The sequence below is a fragment of the Talpa europaea genome (assembly GCF_964194135.1).
Source record: "Talpa europaea genome assembly, chromosome: 7".
NCBI classification, from domain to species: Eukaryota; Metazoa; Chordata; class Mammalia; order Eulipotyphla; family Talpidae; genus Talpa; species Talpa europaea.
The window spans coordinates 101,763,519-101,769,148 of record NC_140074.1 but is presented as its reverse complement, the minus strand read 5'-3'; the positions used below and the strand labels follow the sequence as shown (position 1 = coordinate 101,769,148).

The following is a 5,630-nucleotide window of genomic DNA, read 5'->3' as shown; positions in this document are numbered from 1 at the left end:
AGATCTTTTTTTTTCCAAAAGATTTATTTATTCATTTATCCATAGAAGAGCTGGGTTATAGGCCAGAGGTTTGGGTGGGGGGAACAGTTTAGAGGATTCATCAGAGACAGAGTGGGGAGCAGAAGAGGTAGAACTACTGAAATACACTTCTAAGGGGAACAGGAGGTGAAAGAGGAGCGGTCTGCTCCACCATATGTGGGTTAGCTCCCTGGATGGGGATCTAACTTAGGCAGCAGAGGGCCATTGCAGCCGTAGCACTGAGACTTAACTGTCAAGTAAGATAAGCCTCTTGCTGGCTTTACAACTTAGAACTGTCGATCTTAAGAGGGTGTAGCAGCTGGAAGGGACAGTGCAGGATCTCTATGACCCGAGAACATGGAGTAAAGGAGGAGTCCTGGAGCCCTCAGTGGCTTTTTCAGGCTTTTATTGGGATTTTACTGGGTACACAGCAGGCAGGGGTGCCGGGGGGCCAGGAGGCTGGCAGGCCTCTCCGCCCCCAGCAAGTCTTCACTCTTTCTGGGCTCTCCGGCGTTCTCTGCTTCTCTGCTCCTTTTGCTCTTTTGTTTTCTTTTGCTCTCTGCTCTCCTGGTGTCCCTGTGACGCCGCCCTTAAAAGCTCAGTCTCTCAGCCCAGGTGTACCCACTTACTCATGCCCACACCCCACTCCAGGTGCCCTCCATCAGGCATGCATTCAGGACCGCAGGGATCCATCATCAATCCTAATGGTGGGAGGGCAGAAAAGCCTAATACTCTTTCATTTACCCTACAGAGGGTGAATCAACCAGTCTGAAAAATAAGCATCTAAGATGATAGCACCCCTTCTCTCTGTCTCTGGGTATGTTTAATCTGGGAATGCTCTGGCTCCAGGTTGTAGTTGCCTGCTTGTCATAGGGAAGGGGAGGTTGCTGAACACAAAGTAGCAGAAGAGAACTTCAATGACTCATGATATTTTTTTTTTAAAGAAAATTTTTTTAAAGATATATTTATTTATACAAGAGCTGGGGTATAGTTCAGAGGTGTGGGAGGGTGAGAGGATTCACCAGAGACAGAGTGGGGAGCAGAACAGGCAGATGGACCAAAAACACTGCTGAGGGGAGCAGCAGGCGAGACAGGGGAGGTCTGCCACACCATGTGGGTATTCCCCTGGCCGGCTGGGAATCGAACCAGCGCTGCAGACCCTGTGGACAGCTTCACAGCGCTGTGCTCAACCCATTGCACCACCAGGGAGGCCCTGACTCATTATATTTTAAGGAAAGGAAAAGATGAATAACTTATTTGGGAGAAGACGATTATAGCACATATAGCAGGCAAAGGGTATTTGGCGTGGGCCATGCTACTCATGCTGTCTGACAGGGTCCGGGCATGAGGAAAGTTTCTGAAAAGTCAGAAAACTCCACAGCTGGTTCCTGCTACTTCCTTTCATTTGTTTGTGGCAGTTATTGAAACCATGGAAATTTTCTATAAGCTTTAGAATAACACAATGAGTGTTGGCATTAGTGCCAGTAATGCGCACTTCAGTAGTTTGAGAAAAGTACCTTCCAACATGATTGACAATTAAACGTTTTCCAATAATTCTCCATGTCCTCCAATTTGTAATTCAGTTACCATGAGTAACATTGCATTCTCTAACAAACCACACTTGATAGAAGTGATGGAACTGAGCCCAGCAAATGTCCCCCACGAGAAGGCCCTGAGTTGCCTCGGGAGGTGAAATGGTCTGAGAGAAACACAACACATATTGTTCCCATGGCACCAGGACCCCTTGGTTCTATGTAGGAAATAGAAGGCCGCCCTCGATTTTACAATGCCTGCTTAGCTTTGTTTTAGTTACCTAGCTGAAACGTATAAATCACATTGCATATAGCACCTGTTTCTATTTTCTGACTAACATACATCACCTAGGGAAATATGTAACCAAGTTAATGTAACCAAGTGACCAAGTTAATTATAGACTAGGAAAATTAAAAAAAAAGAAGACTGTGCATTGTTAATGATCATTAATAATTTCTGAAACAATGTAAAAGTAAAATCAATCATGATTGCATGATATAATGATCAAATAACAATTTCTGATGTATAAAGAAAGCTCCGCTGAGGTTATCAGTGGGAGATGTCTGCATCCTGATCAAGTGTCAGTGTCTCCTCACTACCTCATCTACCTTATCTCCCCCCTCCCCTCATCCCTCCACATCACTGATGCCATCTCGTCCTTGCGGAAACCAGCCACGGTAGGAGATGGACTCCGGCAGGTATTGTCAAAAACATTCATGCTTTTAAAAGCCTACAAGTAAATCAGAAAACAGAAGCAATTCAATGAAAAAAGGCATAAAGAAACATAACATAAAAGGACACCAAAACATAAAAGAGGAAAAGGACATCAGTAATTAGAGAAATGCAATGTCACTTTACATACATCTGTCTGGCTCCTGCCCCCTCCAAAAAAAATAAAAATAATGAATAGCACCTGTTTGCAGTGATATGGCGCAATTGGCATAGTTCTAACAACAATTCTAGCAATATGGATTGATGTTTTGCTCTGGAAAGGCTTAGAATAGTTCCAAGTTTTCTAAACTTTAGTGTTTAAAAGAAAAAAGGCAACAAAGGCCCAAAATAGAGTCATTCTGGCAAAGACCCTCCAAGACTTAATATGTAACCTAACTTCAGTTTCAGCATCTCCCAAAGTGGCAATATAAACTAAGCAGTATGAAGTTTCCTGATCAGCACTATTAAGGAAACTGCTTGATGAGCTCTCCCTGCCTTTCCTTAAGGAAACCTGCTTGAAGTAATCCTTCTTTTCTTTTGCTAAAAACCTTGTCCCAGTGCACCTACTTCGGCTGCCTGGTGCAGGACTATATGAGTTTCCTGCAGGAGAACAAGGAGTGCCATGTGTCCAGCTTCAGTATGCTGCAGACTATCCAGGAGTTCATGACCCAGGTGAAGAACTATCTGTCTCAGAGTTCAGAGCTGGACCCTCCCATTGAGTCTCTCATCCCCGAGGATCAAATAGATGTGCTGTTGGAGAAGGCCTTGCACAAGTGCATCTTGAAGCCCCTGAAGGGGCATGTGAAGGCCATGCTGAAGGATTTCCATGTGGCTGATGGCTCCCGGAAACAACTCAAGGAGAACCTGCAGCTTGTGTGGCAGAGAAACCTACAAGAGCTGGGGGTCTTTGCCCCAACCTCTGATGTTGTGGATGTGGAGAAAATCAAAATTAAGTTCATGACCATGCAGATGTATTCTCCAAAAAAGAAAGTCACTGCTGTTGAGGGTCTGCAAGCTTATTTACACTGTCATGGAGAAAAACTCAGGGAGGATGTATGGAGCTGATGATTTCTTGCCAGTCCTGACCTATGTCATAGCTCAGTGTTACATGCTTGAACTAGACACTGAAATCGAGTATATGAGGGAGCTCCTAGACCCATCACTGTTACACAGAGAAGGAGGCTATTACTGGACAAGCACACTCTCTCTGATAAAGAACTTTAAAGAAGAACAAGCAGCGAGACTGCTCAGGTTGGAGGCCAGAGACACCCCGAGACAGTGGCACAAGCAGAGAACCATCAACTGCACCATCCCTTCAGTGGAAGACTTTCAGAAGTAACTTTGCCTTGTATTCCAGGAGGTTAACAGTGGCTGCACAGGAAATACCCTCCTCGTGAGGCCTTATGTCACCACTGAGGACGTGTGTCAGCTATGTGCCCAAAAGTTTTAGGTGAGGGACCCTGAGGAGTGCAGCCTCTTCCTCTTTGTTGATGAAACGTGGCAGCAGCTGGCAGAGGACACTTACCGCCTGCCCCCAAATCAAGGCTGAGCTGCACAATCGACAACAACCACACAGCTTCCATTTTGTCTACAAGCGCATCAAGAATGATCCTTATGCTGTCATCTTCCAGAACGGGGAAGACCTCACCACCTCATAGAAGACGCATGGGACTTCCCAGAAGCGCATCTCAAGGGAGGGGGTTAGGAACTTTGCCTTCCGGCTTCCACTTATTTGTGCTTGAAACGAAGTCACCTCCTTGGGGACTACTCAGTTCAGCGACTAAGCCATCCTCAGGCCCACTTGGTCAAGGGCATCTTGGTCATATCATCTCAGCAAGGTGGCTGAAGTTTAGGACATAGTAGGATTCTCCTTCAGAGATGGAGAATTGCATTTGATGATTCAAATGTCGGGAGGTTTTTGCTACCCACCGCCCTCCCAGGCAGCTTCTAGGTTGGCTCACCTGTATGAATAAGTGCTGAATAAATATTTAAGGTACAAGGTGTCCTCTTGAATTCAACAGCAGGTGTTGTTCGACAAAACGATCTGATGCAGTGGGTCAGGTCCTTCTCACCTCCATCTTCACCCCTCCCTTCTTCCTTCCTTCCTTCCTTCCTTCCTTCCTTCCTTCCTTCCTTCCTTCCTTCCTTCCTTCCTTCCTTCCTTCCTTCCTTCCTTCCTTCCTTCCTTCCTTCCTTCCTTCCTTCCTTCCTTCCTTCCTTCCTTCCTTCCTTCTACAAAGAGCCTTTGTGTTTTTATGTATTTCATAGAAATGTTTATAGCAGTTGCAGGTAAACTGTGAGGATTGGTTTTTAAAATATTTTTGTAGCTTTTAAATATTCCATAATTCTGCATGTGATTTTAACATTTAATATTCAAAAAGAAATCTCTTGATGGATTTGAGAGTATTGCACTTTAAAAGTCTCTCTTCTGTAATTGCATTTTTGGCAACTTTGTGGGAAGAGACTGCTGGATTTCTTAAAGCAACTGACACTTGCCACAGAACGCCTTTGGGACTCTGATAGGCCTTTACCTTGTTCACACGCGGTGATATTGTATTTTTTCATGTTTTAATCAAGTGATGTTGAGAACCGAGAGAGAAATGAATGTTTTAATCAAGCGATGTTGAGAACCGAGAGAGAAATGAATGTAAAGAAAGGTCGAGCGAGAAATACATATTCTAACAAAAGACTAAGGAGTATAGTCTGCTGGTTCAGGCTTCTGGAAGGACTCCGGAAAAGGAGATAGAAGGAAGCACCTATTCTGAAAATACTGTAAATAATACACTGAGATTTGGCAAAATCTATCACTTGTTATTTGCTTTTGGAAACAGTTTTCAAACCCCACAAGAAAAAATAAAGACAGTGTTTTTTTCCCCTTTTCCACCTACATCAAAACTAAAGGCATCAACTTATTTGGGGTAAAAATCAATTAACAGGTTATGTAGCTTTCATTGATTTAAATCAGATGCTGTTTGGAAATGAGTTTGCAAATACACCAAAAAGTGCATCTGTATTATAAGAATGTATGGTGAAGTTAAATTTATGCTTCATAAGATCTGTCTGGGTGTGCACCAAGTGTGAGGGTCTTGTATCAATGTAACACAGGTTGTGTCAAAAGCAACCTGTTATTGTACTATGTGAAGAAACATAGTCATCTGATTTGGTTGGCTTTGTATTCTGTATCTTTTCTAGCTTTTGCTGTCCATCTAGAACCCTCAGCATACTCTGTATGCCCAGAGTACATTTCAAAACCATGAATTAAAACTCATTAAATAATTGTTAAATCCTGCAGATAGAAAATTGGGATATTTAAATAAACATTTTCCTCAACTAATCAAACTGTCCTATCACTGAAGTGTCTCAACAGT

At 43.5% G+C, this 5,630-nt stretch overlaps 1 pseudogene across 1 annotated transcript; it reads left to right on the top strand.

The window, feature by feature from the left end:
• The first annotated feature begins 1,480 nt into the window (after window positions 1-1,480).
• On the top strand, window positions 1,481-3,920 carry LOC311172708 (ras and Rab interactor 2-like; annotated as a pseudogene). Its single transcript has 2 exons — window positions 1,481-1,531; window positions 2,821-3,920. The product of its transcript is annotated as a ras and Rab interactor 2-like (transcript).
• Window positions 3,921-5,630: the final 1,710 nt, after the last annotated feature.